General features: G+C 38.6%; 1 pseudogene; it reads left to right on the top strand.

The window, feature by feature from the left end:
* The first annotated feature begins 441 nt into the window (after positions 1–441).
* On the top strand, positions 442–16281 carry LOC127438164 (heme-binding protein 1-like; annotated as a pseudogene).
* Positions 16282–16756: the final 475 nt, after the last annotated feature.

The raw sequence follows: 16756 nt of genomic DNA, 5'->3' as shown, positions 1-16756 counted from the left end.
GTGAAAAAATTCACAAATCAGACTGGTCATTATGAGAGTGGTTTCAGTCTTCTAGGTGTTCAACTTTTGGAGCTATTTGCATTAGAAAATGAAGAGTTGTCAAATTTAAACGACTGATTGCAGATCGGAGGATGATGTCATCTGAATTCACAAATTATTAAGAATAACATGCGACATTATTTACACGTCTACAACAGTGCATAGCGGGTTTATAATCAATCATAATCTGAATTTCAAACCACAAACTATCTTTACCGCGGTGTGTTACCGTCCGTATCGGTAGAAGAACTAAGACCTTTAAGGACCGTCATAAAAATATTTAAGTTCCACTTAAAAAAAATAAAAATGGACGCAGTTCTTTATTCCCAACGCTTGTAAAAAATGACCGCGTGAAATGGTGTTTATAAACAAGTGGAGCAGCACATGACGAGTCACTCCTCCCCGCATGCGCAGTTTGACTCAAACACCCATTTGCCGAGTTATCTGCGGTCTGCGCGACTTTGTGAGGTAAGTAGGTCATTATTTATTATCAACAAACTTTGCATTTATTCATGCTATTTTAACCGCACGAACGGTCGGTTTGATATAATGTAAGCGTGCGAAGCCTGATAGTAGGTGATGTCATATTTACAATAATGTTTTCACGTATGCATCCTACAGTGACTGAAGCGCTAAACGTATAAAATAAAGTGTATTTAATGAGTGGATGTGGATGTGGTTGTATTAGGGAGGTCGCGTACAAATGTTTCTTGCGCCTGGCTTTGATTTGATTCTGCAGTCCTTCTTATTTATTCACTATTGCTTTAACTACATTTATGGTTTTTGTGCATGTTAGCATTTATTCGATATTCGGGCTGGCGTTTGTCATGATATGTCCAATCCCAGAATTAGGTGAATGGATCTAAAGTTGTAGTTTTAATGAAACACAAGGGGACCACACCAAGGGGTCCCTTAAGCAGGGCTTTACATTAAGGATTGTCATGTGCTTGTCCTTCGGAAAAGTAAACTGGTCATTCACTTGTTCAAGTAAAAAAAAGTTACTTGTCCGGAGAGAAAACGGTGGTGTAAATCTAATTTATTCAGAAGCAATATTCTCATCAATATTCTTATTCAGTCACTTGTCTCCCAGCAAGACGTGATACAATCATGTACCAGCTTACATTTACATTGTTGTTCTTGGCAAATCAAATACTTAAACTGGTCTTTAAAAAGATAGTTCACCCAGAAATTTAAATTCTGTCATGATTACTCGGCCTCATGTTGTTCCAAGCCCACTGAAGAGAGAAATTTAAATGAAATACAAAAGGCAGAATGTTAGCCCCAGTCACTATTCACTGCTCACTCTAAACACGACGTGTCCAATGAGCCACGGAATGCTGCGAGAGAAGCAGTAGCACTGATCAGTCGCGCTGATTCTAATATTATGATAGAAAGCGGGGTGATAGAAAGTTTGTGATTCCCAATACGCTCTAAGTCCTCGTGGTAGCATAGTGACTCGCCTCATTTCGGGTGGCGGAGGACGAATTTCAGTTGCCTCCGCTTCTGAGACCGTCAACCCGCGCATCTTATCACGTGGCTTGTTGAGCGCGTTACCGTGGAGAAATAGCACGGGTGGAGGCCTCACACCATCCACCGCGGCATCCACGCACAACTCACCATGCGCCCCACCGAGAGCGAGAACCACATTATAGTGACCACGAGGAGGTTACCCAATGTGACTCTACCCTCCCTAGCAACCAGGCCAATTTGGATGCTTAGGAGACTTGGCTGGAGTCACTCAGCACGCCCTGGATTCGAATTCGTGAACTCCAGGGGTGGTAGTCAGCGTCTTTATTCGCTTTACCAGGCCCCTATTTTTTCATTATTGATGTTTTAATCAGTTCAGTGAATTCTCTTCCACTTGCCCCTTTAAAAATCCGCTTGTCCAGGACAAGCGAACAAGTGTTAATGCCGAGCCCTGCCTTAAGTCTTATAGGGGGCCCAATATGAATGTACTGCATAGTAGGAATGATCCGTTTATGATTGAAGGTTTCCTGATTGACTGCTGCTGGCCGCAGTGACATTTGGCACAATGGCTCTCATCTCTATTGAGGATCTTGATGGCTTGAGCGACGAGCAGGTGGATGATGACATCACCGACAGCTCAGAGCCAATGGATGACGAGGAGCAGGACAGAATTTATGCCCACTGGCAAGCCGTCGGAAGGACGCATCATGTGTCTGTCCCAAGAGGTATAAATGCGTACTTCATGTTCAGCGCACTTTTCACATCACTGCTAATACTCTTAGGCCTGTTCCCATAGACTTTCAGCTGGTTTCAAGTAAGTAATAAATAGATTTTTGTTGTTGTACAGAGGTGACAAGGAGGAATACAGAGCGAGAGCCAGTGCCCTCCGTCACCATCTCCAGACATGAGAAGGTACAAACAGTCCTAGCCTGCTTAAAGGTGCACACCATTTTACACAAACTGTAAAACGTCTGTCACGACCCTAGCTTCTTCTAAAAACTTTGTCCCCGGTAGAAAATATACAATCAGAGGTTTATCTAGGATGCTTAAAGGGTTTCATTTTTTTGTCCAGAAATCCATGTGGCGACATGCATGTGTATCCTCAAATGAAGCCACCAAAATGAAAATGTTAGGAACAAAATCACAATGTGTCTTCATGCTTTTGTGGTGGGTACAGTTTTACAGCGAGACTAATATTGTGAAAACAGTCTAAATAATTGCAGTTATATGGACAAAAATATTTTTTTAGATACAAGTAATGCAAAGCATCTCCAGTGGCTTCATGAAACTCATGCGCTTCATCTGCAAAGAGAATTCAACAGGTAAACACACACTTACAAACCTACAGCTTTCAAGACATTTAAAACCCCAAATTTTGGATGTTATAAATTAACAATACAGTTGTTTGAAATTTTGTCATGGTTTGGAATAGGCTGGGGTGTTTTAGTTTCAGGATTTTGCTTTTATGGCTTGGCTCTGGTGTATGACTAGACTAGTCACCGTGGTTGTTAAATCATGGGTTGAGCTTAAGATAATAAATAATATTGTTCCGGGTCATATTTAACCCCAAATTAATACAAAAGGAAACATAAAATTATATTTTGCATAAAGATAAAGAAGCTTAGGACCATTTAGATTTTTTGCATTTTTCAGGACACTTTTTACCATCCAATTAAATTTTACCTCAATTGCATTAAGCAAATCTGTTTTGCCTCAATTGCATTACACAAATCTGTTTTCATTTTACTATTCCCTTTGTTTTCAATGATGATTCTCATTAACATAAATTATTTTACTATATTACAGTAAAAGATTTTGTTGTACAATGATTTTGTTTTTAGTTGAAATGAGCAAAAAATAAAAGGCAGTATCGAAAGAGTACTAATATGATGTATAAATACTTTGCAATTGAAATAAAATAAAATAATTTTGCGGTAATAAGAATATTATAATGACCATCTTTTTTTTTTTTTTTGCATTGCGGTAATGAGAATTCTGGGGTACAATGTGCATGAAATGTCATGAAAAAAATGTCACAATGTAAAAGATCTTAATGGTCCTAAAAACAGACTTTTTTTGCTGTATACAAAATATAATTTCTAATATTATTTGTTTCTTTTGATTTGAGTAAAATAGGACCAAGACCAGTTTCGTGAAAATCACCCTAAAATCAAAGAATAAATTATGAATAAAATTTTTATTTTTGGTAAATATTGTTTTGTAAAATTCACTATCATAATAATAACTAGATGGGTAAAATTTGTCAAGACGAACTTTTATGTTGGCTTGAAAAAGCCTTGTCTGAAAATTTGATGATGGATGATGGATGGTTAGATAGATGATTGGGAAAACGCTTCAATAGACAGTTCACATGGTGTTACACTTGCACTGATTCCTACTACTCCAGACTTAAGTTGCAAAATAACAGCAAAATACCACATTGTTTTTTATTCAGTACAGTTGTATGTAGAGTAGCAATATTCACAGATAGCAGTGGTATTTGGCTGAACTCGGTGGTGAAGCGGCTCAGACTATGAGCACAGGCCAGGGGCTGTTAAAACAGATGGAACACAACAGACTGGAACTGAACGCGAGGATCTCGAGACACACGTTTCCAAGTTGAACATCTTTCCTGATAAAGCATTTAAACAATTCATTGCTTAATCTGAGAAAAGCTTATAAGAGAGCAAGACGCAATGGCCAAAGACCTCCACCAACTGTAAGGGGCTGTTCACACCGAACGCTTTTGCAACCATCCTTTAGTTTTCCTATGTAAACGCGTGCTAGACGATTATCTTTGTTTCTGTTTATTCAGCATCTCGTGCAGGAGCACTGTTTTTTTTAGATGCTGTGTCTAATTAAAAAGAACTTTAAAGAGAGAGTCACGTGATGCCATGTGAGGAGCGAACATGTAGATGACGAGCTCTGTGCACCTTGCTAGTTCTTCATTATTTTTGTGATATAATCCGGTGAGATTTGATACACCCTGCTCTTTGAAGTCAATATGTCAACAAATTCAAAATCCTAGGCTCTAGAGATATTAAAAGACACTTACGTGCTCAGGCTGAAACCTCTGACGGGCCTGCGGACCAGGGACTCGGTTTGGACGGTGCGGCGGGAGAATCCAGCGTCAACTGTCCAACATGTTTGTGATGCTGACGAAAGTTGTTGCTGACTTAGAAGATCTCGCTGTAATACGTTGATCGATTACAGCGATGGAAACAAAATTCTCTGAGTTGGTTACAAGAGTGGCAGATGTGGATTGATTATCTGGAGTCATCGGAGAGGGAATTATCTGATAATCCGCTGGTGACCAAAGTTGATTTGGAACACGTTTTTGAAAAACTTGAAGATCTTGAGAATAGAAGCCGCAGGAATAACATCCGAATTGTTGGAATTCCTGAGAATGAGGAGGGCAGAGATATGGTTCCTAGACGAGCTCTTCCCGAGTCTGCCCGACATAACAGGCCATAAACTGGAAATCGAGCGAGCTCACTTGGTTCCAGCTCGTAGATCGGCTGAGGGAGACAGGCCAAATCCTTGCCAAATTCCTGAGATCATCCGATAAAGATCTTGTGTTATGCGAGGCGAGGAGCAAAGGAAAGCTTTCTTGGAAGAATCACAACATTTTCTTGTTCCCAGACTTTGTGAATTAGACGAGAGAAACGTGATCAATTCAAGGTATGCAAGAAACTTTTACATCAACAGAATTTTGCTTTTGCAGTGATGTTCCCGGCCAAACTGAGTATAAATACTAAGGAAGGCCGCAAAGTATTTTTATGCCCCAAGCAAGCACTGTCCTTCATAAAAACATTGGAATGAGTAAGCCATTTGGTGTTTCTCATGTGAGTGGATTGACTCGCTGTACTTAATCTTGGCTGTCTGAGGAAGCTGGGCACCATTTTTGTTTCTTTTTGTGTTGGCTCCGCCTAGCGGCTGGATGCCTACAACAAGCTATGTCTTTTATAGAATTGATGGACTAAGGAAATCATGGTGTGTTTCTTATGTGGCCTCTGAGTCAACTTGACTCGTTAAATATACACTTGACCGTCCGAGGAACCGGGACGCCTGTTTTGTTTCTTTTTGTGCTGGTTCCGCCTAGCGGCTGGAGATTGTTTTGTGGAGGAACATGCCTTCGGGACAGCTGTGGATGAATCTGTTTGTTCTTTGTGCTTATGCCTTCTATTGGCTGGAGTTTGTTTTACAAAGTATTTTCTGTTATGTAATTTTGTCTCAAAATTTGTATAGAAGCACCGGGCTTGAGCAATCCAATGGCAAAGTTGTCGCGGGGGCTCTTGTAGGCATGCATAGACTCTTTGAGTTTAGAGTGATCGACGCCGGTTGGTGCTGTCATGCGTGGGGTTAATGCACACGTTTTTCTTTTTTCTGTTTGTTTTGTTTGGGGGAAAGTTCAGGGTACACTTATGTTGAAATGTGGTCTTTATAATTTTGTTTTTGACACAATTTATTTTTTCTATTATATCAAAATGTCAAATGTTAATATGAGTGGATTGTCTCTCTCCACATGGAATGTGAATGGGTTGGGGCACCCCATAAAAAGAAGGAAGGTTATGTATTTTCTTAAGCGTAAGAAATATGATATTGTGTTTCTTCAAGAAACTAATCTTTCCCAGCAGGAAGCTGAAAAATTTGGGAAGATATGGGATGGACATATTTTCTTTAGTACTGGCTCAAGTAAGAGCATGGGAGTCATTATATTGGTAAATAAACATCTACAATTCAAATTTCTCAAACAGATTAATGATAAATTGGGAAGAGTCATTATTGTTTTAGCTGAAATTCAGGGGCAAAGGTTGATTTTGGCTAATATTTACGCACCTAACGCTGATGATCAAAGGTTTTTTTTATAGATCTTGAAGGGATGTTGCAAGCCGCTGGCACCCCTCATGATATAATATTGGGAGGAGACTTTAATCTGTTGATTGACTCAGTCCTTGATCATAGAGAAGCAAAAGTGTGTAAGCCCCCTAGAGCAACATTGATGCTTCACAGGATGTGTAAGAATCTTGGTCTTACAGATATTTGAAGACTTTTGAACCCATCTGGTTTGGACTATACATTCTTTTCATCAGTCCATAAGATTTATTCTAGAATAGATTTTTTTAATATCTTAGTCCCTCATTTCATCTGTTGTTGATTGCTCAATTGGAAACATCTTAGTCTCAGATCACGCCCTGGTGAGTTTAGAGATGTTGCCACATACGGAGAAAAAGAAATCGTATGGATGGCGCTTTAATGTATCCCTTTTGCAAAATCCTGATTTCCAACAAATGTTAAAGACTGAAATCAGTGTTTATATGGAGACCAACTGGTCCTCAGTATCTTCTGTGGGCGTGGCTTGGGAGGCACTTAAGGTGGTTCTTAGGGGTCGGATCATACAGTATGCTTCATTCACCAAAAAATCCAAAGCACGAGAACTCGTGGAGTTGGAAGGGAATATTAAAAGTGCAGAGGCAGAGCTGAAGCGCCGAATGTCGTCTGATGGCCTCAGAGAATTGACCCGATTGAAATACAGATATAATACTATTTTGTCGCAGAAAGTGGAGTTTTGGATATTCAGGAGTCGGGGGACAAAGCAGGGAAGCTTTTGGCTTGATATATAAAGCAGAGAGAGTCATTTTCTACCATTCCCTCGGCCATTGATATTAATAATGCCTTTACAGAGTTCTATCTTGATCTTTGTAGTTCCACGTCTTCATCTACTAATGACGATATTAGAAAATTTGTGGAACCATTAGATCTCCCTAAATTGACGACTGAGCAAAAAAATTATCTTGATTCTGAGATAACCTTGGAGGAGCTTGATGAGGTAATTAAGGCCTTACCTACAGGCAGTGCTCCGGGGCCAGATGGTTTTGCTGCTGAATTTTTTAGATCTTATGCCACAGAATTGGCTCCACTTTTGTTTAATGTTTATACGTAATCATTAAAGAATGGAAAGCTTCCCCCAACCATGACACAAGCCCGGATCAGTCTGATTCTTAAAAATGACAAAGATCCAAGCGAGTGTAAAAGTTACCGTCCAATTTCCCTGATCCAGCTAGATTAAGTAAAGTTATGACATCTCTTATACATATAGATCAGGTGTCGTTTATTCGGGGCCATAGCTCTTCTGATAACATTAGGTGTTTCATCAAAATCATGTGGTCAGTGGCGAATGATCAGTCACCGGTCGCTGCCATCTCACTTGACGCCAAAAAGGCATTTGATATTGTAGAATGGGATTATCTTTTTAAGATTTTGGAAATGTAAGGGTTCAGGAGTACATTTATTGATTGGATTAAGTTACTTTATAGACACCCTGTAGCAGTGGTACAAACAAATTGATTAATTTCAGATTATTTTACTCTGGATAGGGGCACTCAGCAGGGTTGCCCTCTTTCCCTGTTATTGTTCTGTCTTGCCCTGGAACCATTAGCAGCCACGATAAGAAAGGAGGATGATTTTCCAGGGGTGATGGCGGGAGGTGTGGCGCATAAGCTTCTGCTTTACACAGATGATATTTTATTATTTGTCTCTGATCCTACTAGATCTATGCCTTGCCTCCACAGAATAATTAATTCCTTTTCCAAGTTTTCATGATACAAAGTCAGTTGGTCTAAATCTGAAGATTTGGCTCTGACAGCGTACTGCCCAGTAACAGCCTTCCAGCCAGGCGCCTTCCAGTGGCCCAAACAGGGCATTAAGTATTTGGGTATTTTATTCCTAGCAAATTTGTCTGATTTAGTTAGTTAATTTTGACCCTTTAATAAATAGGTTTTCGAGCGATGTGGACAGGTGGGCTTCATTAAATTTATCGATGATTGGGAAGGTTAATGTTATTAAAATGAACTGTATTACAAAATTCAACTACCTGCTACAGTCACTCCCTATAGATGTCCCCCTCTCTTATTTCAAGCAATTTGATAACATAGCGAAGTCCTTCATTTGGAATGGTAAACGTCCCAGACTACATTTCAACAAATTTCATTGGCTGATTGACAAAGGTGGGCTAGGCCTACCCAAAATTGTTTTTATTATTATGCGTTCGGTCTCAGGCATTTGGCTCATTGGTCACTTCCACCTGAAAGAGCCCCTCCCTGGTTTTGTATTGAACAGGAAGTTCTTGCACCCTATTTTGCCATTGTAAAGCCTTTCTATCAATCTAACCAGAGAAGTTAAATCACACCCCATTATTTCGCATTTGTACTCAGTATGGACAAAAGTGTCCAGAGTGTTTAATTCGGATCTTTATCTAAATGTTGCCTTGAGTTTATGGCTGAACACTAAACTATGTATTACTAAGTCCCCTTTCTACTGGACAGACTGGATTATGAGGGGGTGTTAATACACTTGGTGACCTATATGAGAGTGGAGTATTGAGATCTTTTGAAAATTTGATTCAACATTTTGGGATTCCCAGATCTCAATTCTTTAGGCATTTACAGCTGCGCCACCTGCTCTGTGCTATTTTTGGGAGTAGCATACACCCCCCTAAAGGAGCAGATACTCTGGGAGTTTTGATTACTGCTTTTGGAAAAGGTCATGAGGCATCAGTATATACTCCCTGCTAATTCAGAGTATGGGTGACGGAGCTTCAATTTCTCTTAAGAGGGTATGGGAGAAAGATTTAAATTTGGTATTGGAGGAGGGAGTGTGGGCTAAGATTCTAAAAAACATAAAGTCTACATCTAGAGATGCAAGGGTGCGTCTGATGCAATTTAAGATTTTACATTGATTCTATTGGACCCCCTCTATATTGTATAGACTTGTTCTCAAAGACACACCCACCTGCTGGCGATGCCAATCAGAAGATGGGGACATAACCCATGTTTTTTGGGGGTGTGTTAAGATTCAAGATTTTTGGTTGAGGGATCAGAATTTTATTTGTGAGGTGTTGGCTGCTCAGGTTTAATTTTGCCCCAGGCTCTGTGTTCTAGGCGATGGGACGGTCATTGTGCGGCGGCTTTTGAGGGGATGGTTTGTAGAACGCTGGGCAACACAGGATTATTTATAAAAAAAATGGGGTAGGTATTTGGATTTTGTGGAGGGCTCTCGGGGGGGAGACGGTGGAGGGAGATGGGTAATATTGAATGTGTGTGTACGTTCTTATTGGTTTTTTTTTCTTATTTTATTTTGTATTTTTTTCTGAATACTGTCTGTTGATTTATTGTTTATATTGTGTCATTATTGGTTTGATGTCAGGCCACTGGGGTGTGTGTGTTTGTGTTGGGTGGGAAGGGTTTAGGTTTATGTAATGTGATTCCTTGTTTCCTGTTATGTTTATTGGATTTGTCATTGGAATCAATAAAAATTGTTAATTGCAAAAAAAAACAAAAAACTTTACAAGCATATTAAGACACCTGCTTTCTGTTAAACTCTTTGTTGCACTGTGTCTCGCCTTTTTTAAGCACAAGAATGTGATCGATCTGAAGTCATCATATTACAGTGAGGATAATTTTTTAAAATTGAAATCAGATGCGTTTCTGATTTGTTTATATGTTTCTCTCGGCTGCATGAAGATATTAATTTGCTTTCTCACGTCACTAGCTTTAAATATGCAACTTAGCTGGTTAATGAATGCATAAATGTGACCAGCTGGATATAAACTAATGCAAATAGATGGTAACAGATGGTAACAATTGTGACATTTAAACATTGGTAGGACTTGCGTGTATTTTTGTCACATTGTTCTAACCACTTGAGGTTATCTTTAATGTTCGCGTCCTCTCAGCCTTGTCAGCAAACATACTGCTGTTCTCAACTAATGCAGCATCTAGTCAACAAATTAATTACTTTATAATGATATGACAATATGTACTGTAGCATACTGTATACCTACCTTTTTGTTGTTGATGTTTTAAATCCACATCTGAAGTGTTCCGCTCCATGTAGAGTGTAGTCTCGCGTGTCAAAACAACACTACAAGGCATCAGTGAAGTGAAAGGTTTTTATTTCGCCTCTAGAGGCCACTCTCATACTGTATAACAACAGCGGACCCTTCCCAGCCGCTCCAGCACCGAACGCAACAGGGTTCCTTAGTTCAACCGATAGTTCCAGAAATCTGTTATTGGTGCCGATTAATCAGCAAAACCAATATATCAGTCAACCTCTATATATTCTTTCACATACTTTAAAAAATATCAAATTAAACATTTAAACGTGCACACAAACATGTAATCTCAAACTGTAGAAATAAAGAAAAAAAAATGTTGATATTGATAAAATCAATTGCATCCATTTTGGACTGGAAAGCATCATAATGTATTTTGAAACTCCTAAAAACATGTACCATGACAACCATAGTTCTACCAAAAAATACCATAGTTACAAAATTGTGTTTGCAGTGTAGCAACCTGAGTTAGAACAGCCTGCAGGTCTGTGCCATGTTGGTTAGATGTTTCTGGAAAGCTCTAGAAGTTACAGTCAGAAATACTGGTCTTGGTTTAGGGATTTTGGAAAAAACACTGCCTGGCCAAAAAAATAAAAAATTGCTGTTTGGATTTAAATAAGTAGATACTTAAGAGCCTATGACTGGATCATTATTGCAGTGATTAATATGTTTCAGCTGGCAACAATTCTTTTAACCCTAACTGATGCAGTGTGTAGATTCTTATTTCTTAAATAACCATGTCGGAAGACGTATCCCGTGGTCGTGGAAAAGATGTTACTGTGTTTCAGAAGGGGCAAATTATTGGCCTGCATCAAGCAAAGAAAACAACTAAGGAGATTGCTGAAATCACTGGAATTGGGTTAAGAACTGTCCAATGCATTATTAAAACCTGAAAGGATAGTGGTGAATCGTCAGCTTCACAGAAGAAATGTGGTCAGAAAAAAATCTTAAATGATCGTTTTCAGAGATCACTAAAACACTTGAAGTCACATCGTAAAAAATCGACAGTAGAACTCACGGCTATGTTTAATAGTGAAAGTAAGAGCATTTCCACATGCACAAGGTGACGAGAACTTACAGGACTGGGACTAAACAGCTGTGTGGCCACAAGAAAGCCACTTGTTAGTGAGTCTAATCGGGGAAAAAAACAACTTCAATTTGCTAGGGAGCATAAAGATTGGACTGTGGAGCAATGGAAAAAGGTCATGTGGTCTGATGAGTCCAGATTTACCCTATTCCAAAGCGATGGGCGCGACAGTGTAAGAAGGGAAGTGCATGAAGCGATGCACCCTTCATACATAGTACCCACTGTACAAGTGTCTAGAGGCAGTGTTATGATCTGGGGTTGATTCAGTTGGTCAGGTCTAGGCTCAGTAACATTATGCAGCAATAAAATAAAGTCAGCTGACTACCTGAATGTACTGAATGACCAAGTTATCCCATCAAGGGATTTTTTCTTCCTTGACATCACGGGCATATTCCAGGACGACAATGCCAAGATTCATCGAGCTCAAATTGTGAAAGAGTGGTTCAGGGAGCAGGAGGAATCATTTTCACACATCAATTGGCCACCACAGAGTCCTGACTTTAACCCCATTGAAAGTCTTTGGGATGTGCTGGAGAAGACTTTACAGAGTGGTTCAACTCTCCCGTCGTCAATACAAGATCTCGGCCAAAAATGTATGCAACTCTGGACGGAAATAAATGTTGTGATGTTGACATTGCATAAGGTTGTCTAAACAATGCCACGATGAATGCATGCCGTAATCAAAGCTAAAGGTGGTCCAACAAAATATTAAAATATGTGACTTTTTTTTTTTTTTGGCCAGGCAGTGTAATAATATTACATCAGTAGTATGGGGTTAAAAAAAAAAAAGTTTAAATAAAAAGTGTACTGAGCCCCATTCAGTCACAACTAAAGTGGACCAATAAGAGATTAAATTCTAGTCACAGAGTGAACGCAAAGAGAACTGTGTTCTTTTTCACTCGGTTCAATTTTAAGTAAATTGAAAGATGCCCGAGTTTGGTTCTATTAAAGAAGACTTAAAGGGACAGTTCACCCAAAAATGTAATTCTCTCATCATTTACTCACCCTCATACCATCCCAGATGTGTATGACTTTGTTTCTTCTGCAGAACACAAACGAAGATTTTTAGAAGAATATTTCAGCTCTGTAAGTCCATACAATGCAAATGAATGGTGACTAGACCTTTAAAGCTCCAAAAATCACATAAAGGCAGCATAAAAGTAATCCATACGTCTCCAGTGGTTAAATCCATATCTTTAGGAGTGTGTGGGTGAGAAACAGATCGATATTTAAGTCCTTTTTACTATAAATCTCCACTTTCACATTCAGAAAGTGAAAGTGGAGATTTATGGTAAAAAAGACTAAAATATTGATCTTTTCTTTGGTCTTTTTTACCATAAATCTCCACTTTCACTTTCAGAACGTGAAAGTGGAGATTTATAGTAAAAAGGACTTAAATATCGATCTGTTTCTCACCCACACACTCCTAAAGATTTAACCACTGGAGACATATGGATTACTTTTATGCTGCCTTTATGTGCTTTTTGGAGCTTCAAAAATTAACTTGCTTTGAATGGATCTACAGAGTTGAGATATTCTTCTAAAAATCTTTGTTTATGTTCAACAGAAGAAAAAGTCATACACATCTGAGATGGCATGAGGGTGAGTAAATAAGAGAATTTTCTTTTTTGGGTGAATTATCCTTTTAAGTGTAAACACCTTTAAAGATTTACTCACTCTATTGTCAGTTAATTTCGTGACTAAAGGAATTTCTTGGATTTTCTCATTTGTAGTTTTTGCACAACCTGTTCAGCTGTTTCGCTGTGAATTATTATTTTATTTTTTATACATTTCCTTTATCCAAGCAGCACCAATATTATATAGTATGTCAAATGTTTGTCACATCACAAGTTCAATAGCAATATTTGTAAATATAATTACAATATGATTTTTTCTGCCACTGTTTCTGTAGGATGGTATTTGGGCATGTCTGTGCCCGTTGTGAATGAGATTTAAATGTCAGAGGATGGCAGTAATTTCATGAAGGATGTGTTGACAGCGTATCATCTGCCTGCTGAGTTCCAAACCGACCCACCAGAACCAACCGATCGAGATATCACCATCATCCACCGGGACACCATCAGAGTCATCGCCAGGTATACAAGCACCCCAATCTGTGAAGACCCCTGATAGTAGTTGATTTTTTTAATAATTATTCAGATTGTGAATTTATTTTAATTAATTAGTTTAATTGAATTACTTTACAAATTTATATGGTTAGTAAAAATAATGCCGTCACAAAGAAAAAAAATGCAGCCTGATCTCATGAAAATTATGTGACTGTGGCGACATTTTTGCAGAATGAAATTACTAAGTTCATTACACGTATCACGGCAGTTCCGAGTTGAAATGGCCCCTAAGTGGCGCTAAAAGAGAGTAACATTTTCTCCCAAACACATGAGGTTTATAAGGTTAATCTAGTTTTAAATAACTTAACCTACCTGCCTACCCTAAACCTTAAACCTAACTGATAGTGTCAGAAAAAGCAAATGTAAGATAAAAACGCAATTGCTGAAATAACAAAGTCATTTTGTCACGCTTTTATAACACTTTCGCCTCACGTGCTTTTCAGGACTTGTACCCCAATCCTATGCATCACAAGTGCAACACTAGCATGCAATTTGATCGAACTCAAACAAGCTTGTAAATGTAGTTGGTTATGTAATGCAAACGTTAAAATGATAGCGTTGCAAAAAGTGTTAGTGAACTGATTATCTGCCGTTCTACTCGTGATTTTTGTGAAAGTGAATAAAAGTCGTTGTTGTAGTGCCTCTAGTGTTTATTTTACCAGGAAACTGCCGTGATACATATAACGGGCCACGTAAATATAATTTTGAAAAAATGTAGGTATAGTAACATGATTCCATGAGACCAGGTTGAAAAAATGCTCCTGAAAATTAGTTCCAATAAAATATTTCACTGTCTTTCATGATGCTAGATAATTTTTAATTTGCTGGTCCTGTAATTTACAGACCGATATGCATTCTAAGTGTTGGTTATAATTTGCCTTTTCTTTGTTTTCTAGAGTTTTTTATAGAACCACTACGGAGGAGACCATCTCTCATCAGATCAGCATCCTTTGGGAGCTTCTAGGGAACTCTGAGGATTTTCTCCACGACCGCTACATGGTGGCTGTTTATGAGAATCCTGGCGTAGCCCAACGGCGAAATGAGATCTGGTTTATTCGCCGCGGCCCTTAAGACCGTTTCAGAGCGCCTTTTTATGAGTTGCTGAACAATCAAAACCTGCTTTATCCTTTTTATCGTTGTATGTGTTCTATTATGCAAAGCTTCTGTTTTGATCAATGAATAGAGAAACGTTATTACAAAACAGAATACACAGATTATACACACATATATATATTAGGGGTGTAACAGTTCTCGGTAAAAAAAACAAGCCGTATGGTTCACCACCAATGGCTCGGTAAGCATTTGCACCACAGTTCATCTCAAGTTTAATGATGCATTTGGATCATACAGTTTCACAAAGAAAATAAAGCGCCAAATAGCATGCGCAGTTATAGCCTCCGCTAATGCACCTGTAGACATGCTCTGCCTGTTTCATGTGGGTCAACTTTCTACAGAGAGAAGCTGTCCTATTAACTGTTAGTATGTTAAATCAGTTGATGACATCACAGTTCTGCATGTGTTTGTGTGAAGTTGAAAATGGCAAGCTGAGTAAACAAGTCACAAGATATAGAAGCCCCTGTGTCATTCATGTCTCCTGTCTGGAAACGTTTTTATTTTTGCAGTCAATCACAACAGCGAGGGTCATAAAACCTTTACAAAACAGGCATTGGTTGCAGACATTGCTCGACGCAAGTGCCATATACTGGTAATACATTGATGTTTGATTAGTTATTTACGCAGACATCACCCGAGGATATATAGCGTGCACAGAGCTGCAGGTGAGCCGAAACTGCACACAGACACACTCCCTTCCGTCTTTAAGGAACTCGATGCTAGTTCAGACAGACATATAACATTAACTAAAGTGCTTGGAGTGTTCATTGCCAAAGTTATGTTGCCCTACTCCGTTGATGAAGATGTGGGATTTCCGGGTATGATTAAAACACTTGTGTTGCGTTACGACATCCCTTCTAGCATCCATTTTAACAGTAAGGTTTTTCATTCTATAGTGTTGTACAGCTTCTGAATGCTGAAGATATGTTGAGTTGAGAATGAAATGCACTTTATGTTGATGCATGTAGCATAAATGCAGGTATTAAGTTAAATGTTGAGTTGAGTAAAAAAAAAATAGTTTCAGTAATTCAGTAATACTGTAGTAGCCATATAGTAACCATGGTTTTACTATAGTAATATTGTAGTTGCCATGACTGAAGTAACAATGACTGCTGTCACCATTGATTTCTTGGCAGAAATCATAGTTTTGATACAATTAACCATTGTTTTACAACAGTAATACTGTAGTTTCCATATAATAACCATGATTTTACTATAGTATTGTAACCATGACAGTAACCATGTTAATTTTGTGGTTACTATGATTTTACAAAAAATACTATGGTTAAACTATGGATACTGTAGTACAATCATGGTGATTTGTAGTGAGAGCAAATCTCTTGAAGTGTTTGTTACCAAATAGAATGTTTTTACTTTGGATTTGGCAGTAATATATATTTTTTCTGAACATAACAAATACCAAAACTGTGACCCTAAAATCGTGATACAAACCGAACCGTGAGAAATTTTAAACTTTACACCCTATATATATATATATATATATATATATATATATTAGTTGTCCTTAGCTGTGTGTATGTTTCACCAAGCGCTAATGTCAAGGCAGCGGCTGAGCAGATAGCGTATAATACACAGGTTATGCTCAGCAAATACCTGGATGCTCCAGTACTACCTCTTAGTGACTTTAACAGCTGTCAGCTTGATTACTCATTGCCAGCCTTCAATCAATATGTAGATGTACCAACAAGATTTAATAAAATTATAGATTTGTGTTACAGTAATATCCCGGAAGCCTATAAAGCTAGAGCTCTCCCACCGCTAGGATTAGCAGATCATAATGTTATCCATTTACTTCCTGTTTACAAACAACAGCTGAAACAACGCAGACCAGTAATACACAGCGTCCCTCAATGGTCGGAGGATGCTATTGCATGCCTTCAAGGCTGCTTTGCATGTACAGACTGGGAAGTTTTTGAGGGAGAGCTTGATGAGCAGACTTCAGTTATTACCGATTACATTAAATTCTGTATGGATTTCTTGATACCGGTAAAGACTATCAGAACATAC

This window comes from Myxocyprinus asiaticus, chromosome 49 (assembly GCF_019703515.2).
Source record: "Myxocyprinus asiaticus isolate MX2 ecotype Aquarium Trade chromosome 49, UBuf_Myxa_2, whole genome shotgun sequence".
Lineage (NCBI taxonomy): Eukaryota > Metazoa > Chordata > Actinopteri > Cypriniformes > Catostomidae > Myxocyprinus > Myxocyprinus asiaticus.
Note: the sequence above shows the minus strand (reverse complement) of the source record. Positions and strands in the feature narration are given on the sequence as shown.